This window comes from Pteropus alecto, unplaced genomic scaffold, assembly GCF_000325575.1.
Source record: "Pteropus alecto unplaced genomic scaffold, ASM32557v1 scaffold25, whole genome shotgun sequence".
In the NCBI taxonomy this organism is placed as follows: domain Eukaryota; kingdom Metazoa; phylum Chordata; class Mammalia; order Chiroptera; family Pteropodidae; genus Pteropus; species Pteropus alecto.
Window position 1 is genome coordinate 8106618 of NW_006441955.1, and position 16532 is coordinate 8123149.

At 34.3% G+C, this 16532-nt stretch overlaps 1 protein-coding gene across 1 annotated transcript in view; it reads left to right on the forward strand.

Annotated features, from left to right (window-relative positions):
* Positions 1-70: 70 nt before the first annotated feature.
* PRKAA2 (protein kinase AMP-activated catalytic subunit alpha 2) overlaps positions 71-16532 on the forward strand; it is a 56405-nt gene continuing 39943 nt past the window's right edge. Inside the window, exon 1 of the mRNA XM_025052070.1 lies at positions 71-187. The gene's annotated coding sequence lies outside the window, so the exon portion shown is untranslated. The remainder of the gene's footprint in view (positions 188-16532) is intronic.

Below are 16532 nucleotides of genomic sequence, written 5' to 3' on the forward strand. Positions count from 1 at the left end.
CAGCGGCGCCTGGAGCCGGCGCGGGGTGGGCCGAGTGAGGAGAAGCGAGGGTTCAGGCGGGGGCACAGGGGACCGAGGTCCAGGGCTAGCGCCCAGCCGCCTGTCCCCGTGGTCGGGAGCAAGGCGCTTCTCCTTCCTTGGACCTCAGTGTCCTCTTCTCCGAAACCGGGAGGTTTTGGACTGTTCGGTAAGGTGCCCTGCAGCTCTGAGACCGTATGGATAGGACTGGGGAATACCACCCGCTACTGGTGATTTCGAGTTCCCATTTCGTGCCAGGTGCCCTGTTAGGTGCTTTACCTGCGATTTCATTTAATCCTTGCAGCAGCTTGCTGCAGGTGACATCCTCACCTTGAAGGTGAAGAGATGGGGACTCTTAGACGTTGAGGGCCGTGCCCAAGGTCACACAGAAACTGGCAAAACCAGGATGAGGTGTAAAATGTCTTCCAGTTCTGGCCAGGCTGGAGGCCCCTATCCGGATTCTTTCACGCTGCATGACTATGAGTTGGTGGAGCTGACTGTTTAGGGGATGTTTGGGGGCTGAGAGGTGGGTAGATGTTTCTGCAGGGCGTGTGATAATGCTCAGGTGCGGCTGGATTGGGTCAGGGGTCAATTAGAACTGGGAAGTCTGAGGTTGGTTGGCATCTGTAAAATGGTTCTAGGAGAGCTTCTGGAATGCGGGGAGAAAAAAGGTTTCTTGGTATCGCACCTTGGAGGGTGTGTGGCTGAGGAGGCCAAAACTGCTAAAGCAGATTCTTCTGAGATCTGTTTTGTTGGTGATGGGATCTCATTTTGGGTGTAGAAAAACAGGCTGCTGTTGAAATTTTTACTTCTTTCTAAGTATTAAACTTTCCTTTTTCTGTTATTAACAAGTATCACATGGGATTTAATTAATTAGTCCTCTCTCCAGACCCAGAGTCAGTTTATTAAAAATACTTTCCATTGATTGTTGCAAATTCGTTATAGGTAAATGTTAGCTTTCCCCCCACCCCCAGCCCCCACCATCCCCCTTTCTGCTATAGAAATGTTGGATAGGCAGTCTGGAGATTTTGAGTCCTCTATTTTCTTTAAAATTCATATTTTAATCTTAAGTCGGTTAAATAGAAGAAATTCGTCGTTCATTCCTGGGGCAAGGATCAGCTCTTTTGCTTACATATATCTGATACCCTTTCGCTTGTTTAGAAAACACTTATTGAGCACCTACAGTGTGCTTTATGCTCTGTTGTAGGTAATGGGGATCCCGCAAGGAGCAAAACTAGATTTAAAATCCTTTCTTTTGTGGAGTTCATACGCTAGTAGGAGAAGACAAACAATAATCACAATGTATTATGTAAAATACGTAGCATGTTTAGTATTAATGAGAAAAATGAGTCAAGGAAGGCAGGCAGGGAATTTTGTGAGGTCAGCACTTTTCCATAAGGTGTCAGGCAAGGCCTTACAGAAAAGGTAGTATTTGTGTCCAGACTAAAAAGTTTGTAAAATTCTTTGAAGTCTCAGGAGGGCTGTGATTCTTTGGGTTATTTTTGAAAGACCTCATAAATTAAGGGGGTAGTTAGGATATGTTTAGAATGAATATAGGAATATCCGGGGATTGGATTAATACCTGAAACATTACTTGTCATTAAATATCATTACTAAGGACTATTGCATTTTAATATGATGCATTTGCGTAAACAGCGCCTTTGCTATCTGGATGTACACTCTCAAAGTTATATAACTTAACACATGTCCTAAATTGTGTTAACATTTTTATTTCTTTAAATTCTTCAACTGTAATTTGAATGTAGACTAAAATATCTATCAAATCAGTTGGCCCGTTGTCAAAGTACAGATTAAGTCTCTTTTGTTTATATTACTCTTGAGCAGCTTCCAGGCACTGGCTTCTTAAAATATAAACCAACAGAAGGTACTTTGATTTATGAGCAATCCTGTGTCCAATGAGCAACCATTTTGAGGGGTATTCCTAACACTGTGTTAGAGCTTCTCTAAAGTTAGATTGTGGTTTTCCCTTCCAAGGTTAGGATTAGTACAGTCGTTTAATACAAATTAAAAAGTTGCTACAATCGAAAGTTATTTAATTCTTTAAGGGATAAGAAACAAAAGCACATGCATTTTTAAAAACAACTTTGTTGATATATTTTACACATTATAAAATTTTCTGATTCCAAGTGTACAATTCAATGATTTTTTAGTAACTTTACCGAGTGGTGCAATTTTCATCATGTATCAATTTTAGAACATTTTCGGTACTACAGTAGGATCCTTTATGCCTATTTACAGTTAATCCTTATTCCTACCCTCAACCTCGGAAAACCACTAATCTGTTTTCTGTCTGTATAAATTTGTGTTCTCTGGACAGTTCTTATAAATGGGATCATTCAATGTGGAGTCTGTCATGTCTGGCTTCTTTAACAATGTTTTTGAGATTCATGCATGACACAGCATGTGTCAGTAGATCCTTTTTGTTGCTGAATAATATTCCAGTTTGTGGGTGTGCTACATTCTGTCTATACATTCACCAGTTGATAGACATTGTTTTCAATTTTGGGTTAATGCAAATAATGCCACCATAAACATTCACATCTAAGTGTTTGGAGATATGTTTTTATATATCTTGGGGAGATAACTAGAAATAGAATTGCTGGGTCGTATCATAGTTTTATATTTAGCTTTTTGAGAAACTGCAAACTGTTTTCCAAAGTGTATGAGTGTTCTCATTTCACCACATCCTCACCAACATTTGTTAGGTTTGTCTTACACCCATTCTAATGGGTTTGAAATGATATCTCATTGTGACTTTAATTTGAGTTTTCTTAAGCACTATTGATGTCGAACAGCTTTTTGTGTACTTATTAGCCATTTATATTTTTTCTTGGGTGAGCTGTCTTCCTATCTTTCGCTCATTTTTTTATTGGGTGGTTCGCCATCTCATGTGTTGAATTATAAGAATTCTTTATAAATTCTAGATGTAAGTCCTTTATTGTTAAAGTGAATATTTCCTCTCAGTATGTTTGACTTTTCGTTTTCTTAATCATGTTTTTTTGAATCGTTAAAGTTTTGAATTTTTATGATGTCTAATTTATTGATTTGTTTTTCATTTTGTAGACCATGCTTTTGATGTAATATCTAAGAAATCTTTGCTTTGGGTCTCAAGGATTGTCTCTTATGTTGTCTTCTAAGTGTTTTACTGTTTTAGCTTTTATATTTATGTCTGTGATCCATCTTGAGTTAATTTTTGAGTATTGAATTTGATGAGGTATAAGGTCAATATTTTTGAATATAGTTATCCAGTTCCAGAACCTTTTGTTGAAAACACATGTTTTTAACTGCTATAGATGTAAAGTTGATTTCTACTAAAAACTTAATAGATGATTTTGTTTTATATGACTAAGACCATGGAAATGGAGGAATGAGGAATAGCTTATGTGCCTTCTCTCTTAATTGTTATGCTAATTATATATTTTTAAAATGGCATAGGTTTTAATAGCACTATTTTCAAGTTATTTTTAAAAAATATGGAAATTCTTCTCTATTTGTTGACAGATAATCAGCTTTCTTTAAAATGTTCTAAACTGAATTTTCTCCTTTATTATTCTGTTGTAAGGTTACTTATGGGAACATTATGTAGGATGACAGAGTTTAAAAGTAATATTTTTTATTTAAGATTTTCCTCCATTTTGATGGTTTCAGTTCTTACTCTTTAGGATAGGGTGAGACTGCTTGCTCTTCAAGAGCTCTTGTGATTAGGCTTGTTCAGTTCTTACCTAATTAGCAGAGGTGATAGAAATTCTAGAATAGATGTGTTGTTTGTGTTATGCAAAGACTGGTTGAAAAAAGGCATAATGTAATGCTATTTATTTAAAAAGCAGTCTGCATTTTTAAGATGAGGATTGATAGGTTTGGTTTTCAAAGTAATTACTCTTTATTGAAATTATGCACCAAGAGGTACTTTGCAAGCTCACTAACTTCTCTCTAGCTAGCAAAGTCTCCTCAAGATCTTACCTTCTTTGTTTTTCAAATAGCTACTTGAATGGCCCACAGAATTGGCTTTCAAGAATTTACATAAATGTTTTACTAATTCCCCCTTATTTTTGAGGTAACTGGAAAGATAAGTGATTTTTTTTTTTTAATGCCTACAGTCCTTGATAGTCCTAGGTGGTCTCCCATCTCCCAAGTACTAACCAGGCCCAACTCTGCTTAGCTTCCGAGATCAGACAAGATCGGGCACGTTCAAGGTGGCATGGCCATAGACATTGAAAAATTTTTAACAAGCAGGGTTCTTTTCTTAAATGTAAATACCAAGTCCCAAATGATAAATTGAATTTCAGACAGCTTCATGGTCAGTTGGTGGACCTGAGAGCTGTACTTGTGGTACTTTGGGCCCTTCCTGGGATTGTTTTGTCTCCTGAGAACAAGACATTTAACCTCTGTGGGCTGTTTCCTTCTAGAAGGGAGAACTAGAACATGCAGTCTGTCAGGGCCTTTACAACTTTATCGTTAAACTAATTTCTTTAAAAGCCTTAATTTCAAAATGAATGTGTTTAATTTTTCCTTCTGGTTTAATGGAAATTTGAATTGCTGAAGACCAGGGCTGAGATGTAGACTTAATGTAGAACAAAAGAAAAAGGAAACATTTATAACATTTTGTGATAAAAGTTACAATTTGATTCAGTTTTTAGTATATTCTAAGTACTGTCTGTCTATGGATTTGATTTATTTATTCCTCAAAGTAATCCTGAGTTTGGTATTATCTCCATTTTACAAATGAATAAATTGAGACTCAGACACCTTAAGTTGCCCAAGGTTACAGTGCTAGTAATTGGCAGAATCGATAATCAGATTCAGATACTCTGAATCCAAAGGCTATGCTATATAGAATGTAAAGTCAAAATGCATAATATGTTATCTTGTGAGTTTCAAACCTACAAGGATATAATTTTACATTTCCATAGATATTTATCAAGGATTGAAAAATAATATTTAAATGTTTTTACTTTAGTTCACATTTAGAGAGAATAAAAGTTTTTTTGAAACTCCATATGTAAGCTTAAAATTCATATTTTTATATTTCCAACTTTTATACTTCATTCCATTTCTTATATGATGAATGTGCTGAATTCTAACAATTTTAACCCAAATTTCTTAGAAATGCTAGGTGTTTCAGGTTTTTTTTCTTACTGTGAAACTAACCTTGACTAAGATTACCAATAACTTTTAGTAACCAGACCAAACAGAACTTGTAAAAATGATTTGATGTCTTGGAAAGAACGTTTGATTTTGGAAGGGATTAATTAGCTCTGGATTTTAATTGCACTACTAGTTATATGGCTTTGGGAAAACCATTAAACTTTTCTGAGCCTGTTTCTTCCTTTGTAAAATGACAATAACACTTGCCTTGCCTACCTTATAGAATTTTTATGAGGATTAAATGAGTTGAGGTATGTAAAAGAGCTTTAACAAAGATAAATTGCCATACAAATAGATGGCATGGCCCACGTGAGTAAATTCCGCACCCTGTGTGAGGTGTTAAGTGTTTGCTGTGTTTAGAAGTGCCTTCATTTCTGACATCAACTTTGAGACAGAGATGTCTCAAAAAATCTGCCCCTTTTTTTTGGTGGCCTGCATTGAGGAAAGTTCTAAATGACTGTTTGTGCTATATCATACTTAATGTTTATATTAAAATGCAGTCTCTTTTTTGAATAAGTCATGTAATTCGTTTTTTCACAAATATGGAAAATGGATAAACTAAGGATGAAACAGAAATAATAGTGAGCATTCATATAAATTACTAGTTGAACTGATTTTACTTTTGAAATCGTGCCAAATATTGAAGCTATATTTCTTCTCAAATACTATAAGATTAGTGTTTGAATCAAAATCAATAGAGTTATATCACTGAAACAATTAGGTAAACGATGTACTTTTTAGAGTTTTTGGCTGACATATATCATATGATTTTGACGTAGGTAATTTTGTTCTTAACTTCAAAATGGATTTTGTTCATTTTGTGTAATCAGTTGACTCTCAAAAGATATTTCCCATAGGAAACAATGTTATGAATATGGATAAATTCAGGGTAAGTTCTCAAAGGCAACAAGGCACATAGTATAGAGAATTAGGATTTTGAGGACCTGGTGTGGAACTTTTGCTGTGTTGTAAGCCAGCTGTGTGGCCTTAAGCCAGAGTCACTTGATCTATAAAAACGAGAATACCATATGTTCTCTTACACTGTCATGAGAAGTACATAAGAAAATGTAGAAGATGCTCAAAAGGACTTAAGTCTTATGTACTATTATGTACTTAGGTCCTATAGTGTACTTAAACCCATAATTGGCTGAACTCGGAATCTGTGATCTGGTTCTGAGAACAGAAATTTATTTGATGAGGGGAAAGAAGAGTTTACAATCTCTTGTTTTGTTTTTCTCAGGTACATATTCAGAAAATTAATTCTCTAGACACTGCTTACTCATCACCCTCTCCTATATACCACTCGCAGTGCATGCATACAAACACTATATAATTCCAGATCTTGTGGTAGCGATCATAGAATTCTTCAAGGAAGGAAGCAGAAATGGAGAAAGGAAGGAGAGAGCTTGTGAGCAGCAGCTGGCAGTTATGTGTGGGTCTTTTTTAAGGCCTTGTCTCCTTAAAATAGAACCAAAATAATAAAGTTTATGTTTTTAAACTACAGAAAATACAGACTGAGCTAAAAATGCCTTCCTACAAACTTTGTCCTAACATATCTATGTAAATTAAAAAAGATTTTTGTAGTTTGATCATATACTGAGGTGATTACCTCAGTTCCTTGGACTTTTTCCCTTTCCCATGCTGACATGGCACTGCTTTAAATTTTTTTTTTTTTTTTTTTGTAAAAACACATCAAAATATTTACTTGTGGTCTATGTTAGCTTTTCTTTAAGCATTCGGTATTACTGCTTTGTAATGATAATACTGCCCCATTTATTCTTTTGAGATTCCTGTGGTTTTCTTGATAGAAAAAATATTTTATAGAGAGAGTAGTTAATTTTTTAAAGCCAAGCAGATAATTTAATTTGATCTAGCAGAAGATCTAATCTCAAATCCTTTAATAGCTAATGAGTAACACGTCACACAGGATGTGGAATTTACTCACATGGGCCATGCCATCTATTTGTACAGCAAGACCTCTAAAATTCTGAATGTGCTATAAAAATGAGAGCAAATCTCCCTAGTATGTTTATTAAATGCAAATATAAGAGAAAGCACCTTGAATCCGGTTAAATAGATTTTTACTTATTATTTAAATGATTGAAATGCATATGTAAAGCAATGTGTTTATTTTGAAATGTGGTAAACCGTTTTATTTTTAGTATGGTGTTATTAAGGAAAGAATTTGAGGCAGCTCTTATCTCTACTAATAATAGCAACTGTCTTCACCCCTTCAAGGGAATAGTATTCTTGCTTAAGTGGTGTCTTATGTTTAATGATGTTTGCCTCTGATGAATTTTGCAGTATTTCTTTTGGTGGTCTCTTTGTTTTCAAAGTGTTAATATGTCTTTTTAAATTTGCCCTTAGGTTATTATGTGATTAATGATAATTATCAGATCTTGTTATGTTTCTTATTCTGAATGCCAGTGTACCAGTTTGTTAAAATACTTTTTTCCATAATTTTTTCTTCATATTATTTTATGTTTTATGTACAATTAAAAATGCCATGAGCAATATGTTCTCATTTAACATCTCTCCATTTCTAAATTACAGATTAAATATAATGTAGTTATCTAGCTATCACGACTGAAAATAATGAAATAAAAAATTATAAATATATCATTAAATTTTTCTAAATTCTTGATAAATACCATAAGTATTAATTTTGTTTTCTTAGTGTATTTAACTTGTTAGTATATCGTATTACATAATTGACTTCAGTTTTCCCAGACTTAATGAAATAATAGGTATTAAGCATTTACTGTGTTTAGTCATATTGGATTTTAATCAAATATTTTTACCAGTGTTAAGAATGTGACCATGATACAACAGATGATTTACTAATTTAAAACAGTGGGAAATATTCATCAGAGAATTTACTTGATTCTTGTCTAACATTTGAATTCTAAGTCAAATATGATATGATGAATCCACCTTTTACTCAAATGTATACCAGGCACCCTTAGTGTTCCTCTGATTCACAGTATAACAGTTATACTACACGCTATAAGTCTGATTTCAACAAGAAATTCGACTTTGTGTCTTATAGTAGCTTTGTGGATAAGATGAAGAAATGTGTTCTGAATGGCTTATTGATGCTAACTTATTTCCAAATAAGTTAGATGTCATCCTAAAAGGAAATCTCAGTCATTGATTCTGTTTAAAAAGTATAGTATAATTTCCTCTTTAGGATAGCATAAAGCTAGATGAGATAATTAATAGGCAAATCACAGAATCACAATTTAAATTTACATTGACTGGATTGCTAGGTGAAAACCAAGACAGTGAAATTTAATAGGGACAAGTATCAAATCTAGCATTCATGTTAAAAACAAAAACAAAAATCAGGTACATAAAAGAGTAGAACAGTTGATAGCCGTTCCTAAGATTTGCAAGTTTTAGCTGACCACAGCTTGGAAAGTATATATTATGAATGCTTAAATGTAAAAATTGGATGGAAAATAGCTGTTAGAGGCCATATTAGTTGGTAGTTGTAGAGCTAGTATAGTTCTGCTGTACTTTGGATTAAGCTGAATTTTGAATATTGGGTTAAGTTCTTGGCATCACAATTTGGAAAAGACTTACCCAATTATATTTCATTCAGAGTAGAGAAGCCTTAAAAGTTTGCCATTTGAGTTATGGTAGAGGGAATGTGGTAAGAAATATTTTTGATACTGTGAGAAGACGTATTTTAAGTGTGATAGCTGTTTTTTAAGTAGCTAAAGTACCATCTGGAAAAAGGAGTCAACATATTCAATAACGCTTTGAAGGACAGAACTGTGACTATTGGGTGAATATTTTAAGGAAGCAAATAATAATCCAGAAAAACAAGGATCTTTCTATCAAGGAGCTTGTCTAGGAGTGGTACAACTTGTACCATAAATCAGTTAGATTTCTGTCACTGACATATTTACTTAGATACTGGATGATAATCTTTCAAGATTGTTACCACCAAATTCCTAGCTTGAATGGAAGCTTGGCATAGATATATAATTTATAAAGTCCTTTTTAACCTTAATATTCTGTTATTGCATGTACATTTTATCTAGTGTGATTGACTCTCATACCCAGCTATGACTTATAACTTGTATTAAATCAACCTTCTAGTGATGAACAATTAGAAAATCTGGAGAAATTTAAAAAATCTGTTTGAAGGCAGCCAGTGCTTGAGCAGTCAATATCCCCTTCAGACGAAAAATGCATTGGAGTGTCTGACGTATTGTTTGACTTTTGAGTCATTTGCTAACTTGTAATGATGGTAAATGTAAGAGCCAAACTGAGAGCAGTGTCTAAAGGGCAGAAAAGCTAAGCAGAGTTTAAATCCTGGGAAGACAACATTGGAATTCACAGCTTGTCAAAGAGGAGAGTCCTGGTAAACGATTGGGGTTTTGGTTGCAACTCCCTGAAGACTGAAATCCATCTTAGAATCAACTTAGTCCTAGACTATTAAGATGATCTGCCTCCTATCTTTATTCTCTGGAGGAAAATGAAATCATCTGGAACCTCTACAGTTTTTCACACACATGTTCAACATTCCAAGAGACAAGATCAAGACAATAGGAGCAAACTCATAGGTGATTGAGATAGTAAAGTTATCAGACATGGAGTTTAAGATAACTGTGACTAATAAGTTCAAGATGGAGAATTTTAGCAGAGAAGTGGACTCTATAAAAATAATCAAAGGAAATTCTATAACTGAAAAGTAGAATAATTGAGTTAGAACTGTATGGATGGTTTGACAACAGATTATAGTCTGTTGAAAAGAGGATTAGCGAACTAGAAAATAGATTAGAAGGAAGTATCCAGACTGAAGCATAGACAGACAGATTGATGGAAAGAAAGTGCAAGAGACAAATGCGAACACAGTGAAAAGTCTAACATATGTATTAGTGTAACCTGTACTGATAAAGTTTAGTGCAGGCTTTTGTTCAGTGCTGTTACCAAACCCCAGTATTTATTGTGAAAATGACCTTTGATTGGTGAATTACATCTGAATTGGGGGGGGGATTATGGAGAGACATGTTAATACTATAAGAAACTATGTTACTAACTTTGTTTTACCAGCATAAAACTTTTAGGGAAACAGACCTCCAGCTTTTCTCAGTGTTCATTCTCAGTGCAGCCCTTGTGGGGTGCTTGGAAGCTGCATGAATGGGATGTTATATGTGGTTACTCTTTGAAACTTATGAATGCTGGAGTGCATTGTATCCATGCATGTAGTCTCACCCCCCCACAATCTAGTCTGCCCTGTGTGATCAGGGGAAGCAACAACTGGATGTTTTAAGGACTCCTGATGTAGACGTATTTGATCCATATTCTTATGGTGTGTTTACAGTCCTAAATTTTTCTAAAACGCTAAGTAAAATTGTTATTATATTACTACCTATTTGTGTTCTGTGAATGTGTTATTTTGAACCCAGGATCACCAGTGATTATAGAGAATAGGCACTACACAATTCTAGAAGGGGAGGAGAGACCGACTGGGACAGAAGCGCTATTTGAAGAAATAATGGCAGGAAATTTTCTAAAACTGAATAAACACATAAAGCCACAGATTCATAAGCTCCATGAACCCCAAGCAGAATAAATATAAGAAAAGCATTCTTAGGCACATTATTAGAAAACTGTTCAAAACTGGTTCTGTTTGCTTGATGCTTTCCTATACTGGAGTGGACTGCATCTCTCTATGCAGAGATGAAAGAAAATGTTAAGAGAAAATCTTAAAGGTAGCCAGAGAATAAAAGATGCATATTGTCTTAAAAGAAACAACAATACTCTGACTTTCTTTACAAAATCAATGAAAGAGAGGAAAAGGTATAATGATATCTTTAGAGAGGTAAAAGAAATGAACTGCAAATCTATAATTCTGTACCCAAAAAAATATTCTTTAAAAATGCAAAATACATTTTCCAGTAAGCATAAATGAGAGAATTTGTCACCAGCAGACTAACAGTAAAGGGAACACCAATAGGAATTCTTTAGGCAGAGTGATATTGGCTATACAAAATAATCTCTTGTAAGATTTAAGATATGTGTAGAAATAAAAAACAATAACAGAAAAAGTAGGAGAGGAAAAATAAAGTGTACTAAAGTCTTTGCATTGTCTAGGAAATGGTAAAAATATTTACCATAGTAAGTCAGAGATGCATGTTATAATCTCTAGGTAACTACTGAAATGAAATCCTTAAGGCCCTACAGATATGTCACAGTTTATATTTCTCATTTTGTTTTGGAGAGAACGCTAAAGTCATTCCACAATTCTTTAAAGAGAACTTTTATAGAACATAATATTATATTCACTAAATATAGTCAACAAAAAATTATTCAATTAGAGGCAGTTAATGGAGATGGAAGGGAAGATGGAAGATGGGAAAGGAAGGGAGGGTGAAGAAACAGGAGACAAAGTGTGTAGAATAAGAGAAACACAGAAAGAAGAATAGAGACAAAAGGACCAGAATTCGAAAGACATAAGAGAAAGGATGATTTAAGAAGCTTTGGGAGTGTTTCTGGCAGATTCGGCTGTTTATCTGGAGTGAAGATATTTATGAACATTTTTTTTCAAATCTGTTATCTCTGATCTCAATGCTAATACTTTCTCCAGCAGTTTTAAATAATGACTTATACTCTGGAAGACTTTTTTTGACTCTATGTAAATGATTCACCTTACATGATTATGTAAAAAGCAAGTTACTTCTATGGAATTCTTGCTTGACTTAGTTTTAAAGAAATACTTTAAAGTTACCATCTAAAACGAGTATAAACATAGATTTTAAAAATAAAGTGGAATGCAGCATATCATGTAATCAGTTCTCCAAGAAGTTAGATGTAGAGCAAATCTTTGATAAAAAAATCACATCTTCAGGCCTTTACCGATCTATTCAAAATAGCCTATTTTCCCACCTCCACCCCTTCACATGTACTCTGCTTTATTTTCTTCAACTTTTTGGCCATTATATCATCATTATATGTTTGTTTGTTTATATTCTCCACCATAAGGCAAGTCCCATTTATACTTGTATTTTCAGCTTCTGGAGTAGTGCCTAGACACTCAGAAAATATTTGTTGAATGAATAAATGAATGAATGAACAAACGAGTACAGAGACCCTCAGAGTAAAACCAACTAGGAGGAAAAAGTTAAAGGATATATGAATTCTCTCAATAGAAAATGAGTACATGTTACATATTGTACTAAAATACATATTGTATTTTAGTTCTTGTTTTATTTTCTTGACATTTGGCAGCTCTTGATGAATAACTTTTGTATATCTTATCTATAGGAAAGGCCACAGCCCTGCCCCAACCTTTATTTTAACTGAACACAGCAGTGCTCTGTACTTGATTATTCTCATCCATTGTCTCAGGTCCTTCTTTAGCCTATCAAAACTAGATTCTGTCCCTTCACTAATTTCCCAACTCAAATGCTGGAGGTACAAGGATAAACATGCAAATAAGCATTCCTGGCATGTTACAATCAAGTGAGCCTGGTTATTGGGAGGTAAAATAGTGTGAGTTTTGAGCTCGGGCTATGGAGGCAGATATACCATCTTGCCATTCACCGATTGTTCTCAATTTCCTAGTTTCCTCATCTGTAAACTGGTGTAATGATATTTACCTGATAGAGTTCTGGTAGTGCTTATTTAATCAATGCTACATCAAAAGGAATAAAGTCTTCTGCTTTATGTTCAGAACTATCCTTTAGAGAAATTTAAAGGGCTTTCAAAGAAAGGAAATTTGGAGAAAAGCAATAACACTTTTGTTTCACCTTGGGCAAAGAAGAAAGGAGCTTTGTGTTATTTTGGCAGGAGTCTGGTGATGGTAGGGGTCAGAACATGTGTGAGTCAGATGACTGTCTTGACTCTCGAGTGAAGGCTCTTGATATAAATGAGTAAAGGTGACTGACCATCTGATAAGGCCCTGCTGCTAACACATATGATGCCCCTTGGCTTGTCAGAGCCTAGGTATAGATATAATCATGTCCGTTCTTATTTTTTTTCACTAAATTATACCACATACACAAAAAGTTACATACATTCTAAGTGTTTTTTTTTACATAAATCTTCAATGAATTTTCATAAACTGAACATGCCTGTATAACCACTATGACACAACAAAAGACCAGTATCCCACAAGCCCCACTTTTGTCTCGTTTTAGTTACTGTTTCCATCCTCCACCCCCAACAAAGATAACCACTAACCACAGATTAGTTTCACCTGTTTTTGAATTTTGTACAGAGTCATATTTGTGTCTGGCTTCTTTCATTTGAGATTATGAGATTTGTCCATGTCATTGCATGTAGTTGTAATTTGTTCATTATCATCATTGTATATATTATATTAAGAATATACCATTCCATTATTGATGAGCATTTGGGTAGTTTTTACTTTTTGATTATTATAAATATAGCTGTCTTAAACATTCTTGTGCATGTCTTTTCTCCATTTATATTACTATTTTAGATAAACATATATTTAAGCTATCATATAAATATTGTTTTACAAATACTGTTTTTTTTCTACCTTACATATGAGATTTTTATCATTACTGGGGCTACTGTTTGAGTCCTCTAGCATGGTTTTCTAGAGTACCATATTCGTGTAAGCTCTTTGAATCTGTGCAATATTATAACAGGTGCCTACTAGTGTAACGTTGGAGCTTTGTTTTTTTTTTTTGTTTTTTCATTTGATAGTTATACTTACAAGCTTCACAGTATTCAATATACCACTTATTAAAAGTGATCTAAAAAAGACTTATTTATTTGTAAGTATAAAATCATTCTATATTTGTAAGTATAAAATCATTCTTCAGAAAGTTACATTATCATATCCTTGATAAATATATTTTAATTTTTACTGATTCCATCAAGTGCTTTGTCTCAGCGAATATATTTTTGAGCAAATATGTCTTTCGTAGTCATTCGTAGTTCAAAATGATTTAGAAATTGCCTTTTTATTAAAGGTTTATTCAAACTTGAATTTGATAAGAATATCTTTTTCTGAAGTATAATTTTTGGTTAAGAAAATCAAGTTCTATTTGGAATATATGTTATATCTTTGAGAAAAGAGTTTTGTTGTATTTTTTTGGTCTAAGTGCTTTTTCCAGTCAGTCTGTTTACTAGTCATTTTTCCAGTGGCGAGAGGACTCTTGAGGACTGTAGGGAATGAGAAGAGAGCACACTTTTTTTTTTTCTCTGAATATTGCTTTAGGATAGCAAGATATAACTTCCTAAGTTTTCTCCATAAAACCCCTTATAGAGTTTAAATACAAAAATGCACGTAAAGTGCTTTATATACATGTACACACACATATGTACAAAATGCCTGTTATGTAGTAAGCGCTCATTACCATTATTATTATCTGTCATTCAGAAATACCTTTCATCCTATTGATATCATAGCCACCTTTCCCCAAATTGCTTTCCTTCCTTGACCCCAGCATTGTCTGGTCCTTTCATCCTGCTTTTGGAGATCCATTCTAGCTAGTTCCCTTTAGCATCCTGTACTTTTCCTTCCAGTTATTGTATCTTTTCTATTTAAAGCATAAGACAATGGACCAGCAGAATTGAGAACTTTTTATTAGAATCTCAAAGTACCTGAGACCTTTTTATGTGTTTATTTCTGTTGGTTATATACTTAGGAATTGAATCAGAGTCAGATACATGTATTCAGTTTTGGTAGTTAGTACATATTTGGCACCAATTTATACTTTCTCCACGTGTTTGCATTAATTTACATTCCAACCAACAGTATAAAAGTTCCAGTTACTCTACATTTTTTTTGCCAGTATTTGCTACTGTCTTTTTTATTATTGCTGTTTTGGTGGGCATGTTGTGAGATTGTATTGCATTGTGATTTTAATTTACGTTTCCCCGATGACTAATGATATTGAGCACCTTTTCTTATGTTTATTGACCATCTAGATCTCTTTTCAAAATTTATTTTCCTGGAAGACATCTGATTTCTTCCATAATGCCTAGACTTTAAGTAAACTGTAGTCCTAGTGCTGATGATTATGCCTTCTTCTTTCATTATTTTTCATATTTAGGATCTCTTGGAATCTAGTACCATGTAGGATCCTTTGGAGCTTGGAATATATAAGTAATGCCACCTCTCTGACAGATAATTGTTACTTCAGATATGAGATTAGCACACCCCATTTGCCTTCCCCTCTGAAATTCTAAAGCAGCAGTACTAGAGTATGAAACCTAAATCATCTATCTAATATTTTGGTTCAAACAACCAAAACCTAAATCATCTAACTAATATTTTGGTTCAAACAACCAAAATATTAGTTTCAGGCATGCATTTCATCCACTGTTATTGAATGTCAGTTATATGCCAGACACTGTGCCCGGTTGGTAAGGATACAAAGATAAATGAGAAACAGAACTTGCTCTGAAGGAGCTGATTGGTTTAAAGAGGGTGATCAATAACAACAACAAAAACAACAAAATAGGTAGTTACAGAACATTATGTTGAGTGCCATCAGGCAGAGGAGCTTGAGAGCATATTGGAGGGTCATTTAATACAGCTGAGTTGTCAGAATGAGTAGGGGAACAGGGATGGTGGTTAGGGAATGCTTACTGGAAGAAATGGTACTTGAGCTGAATTTTGAAAGACAGATGAGAACTAGACAGGCGAAACATTGGTGATTGGGTACATAAATGGTTCACATGTTTAACAGCATTCATTTGTTATACTGAATAAAATTCCACTGAAGTTTACTGAGTGATTTTCAATGAGCTAAGCATGTGTTAGCCTTGAAAATAAGAGAAAGCACAGCACTTATGGGGAATTTCAAGTAGTTGTAAATGACTGAAGTGTAACATTTGAGGTGAAGGAATGGTGAAAGATGGTACTGGGAAGGTAGGCGATACCTGAATATGCATTACATAAATACTGCTATGTGCATAATCTATAAAACTATGTGAAGGCTCCAGTATTACATAAATCAATCTAAGTACCTCTTTATCCCAATTTTCCAACTAAGTATAGAACACACTATGAATATAGGATAGGGTCCATCTTCTCGATATCAGTGAGCCTCCATTCTGTATAATACCATAATTCAACCTGGCTCCCAGAACCTCTGTCTAACACCATCATAAAAAATTCTTATATCTTCCCTTTGCTTTTCATTTCAATCAGCTTGCCTAACCTGCAACCGGAGGGTGTACAGAAGACTAATCTTTCTTGCTAATGAAGTATTTCATAATGTATGGGCACTGGTCAAAAGCAATTACCAGTGCAAAGAGAAGTGTTTCTAATCCTGCAGTCTACAGAAAAGATTGTGGAACTGGCTGAGGATTGATAAATATGCCTTCCCTCAGGGCCCAAACTTACCCATGCT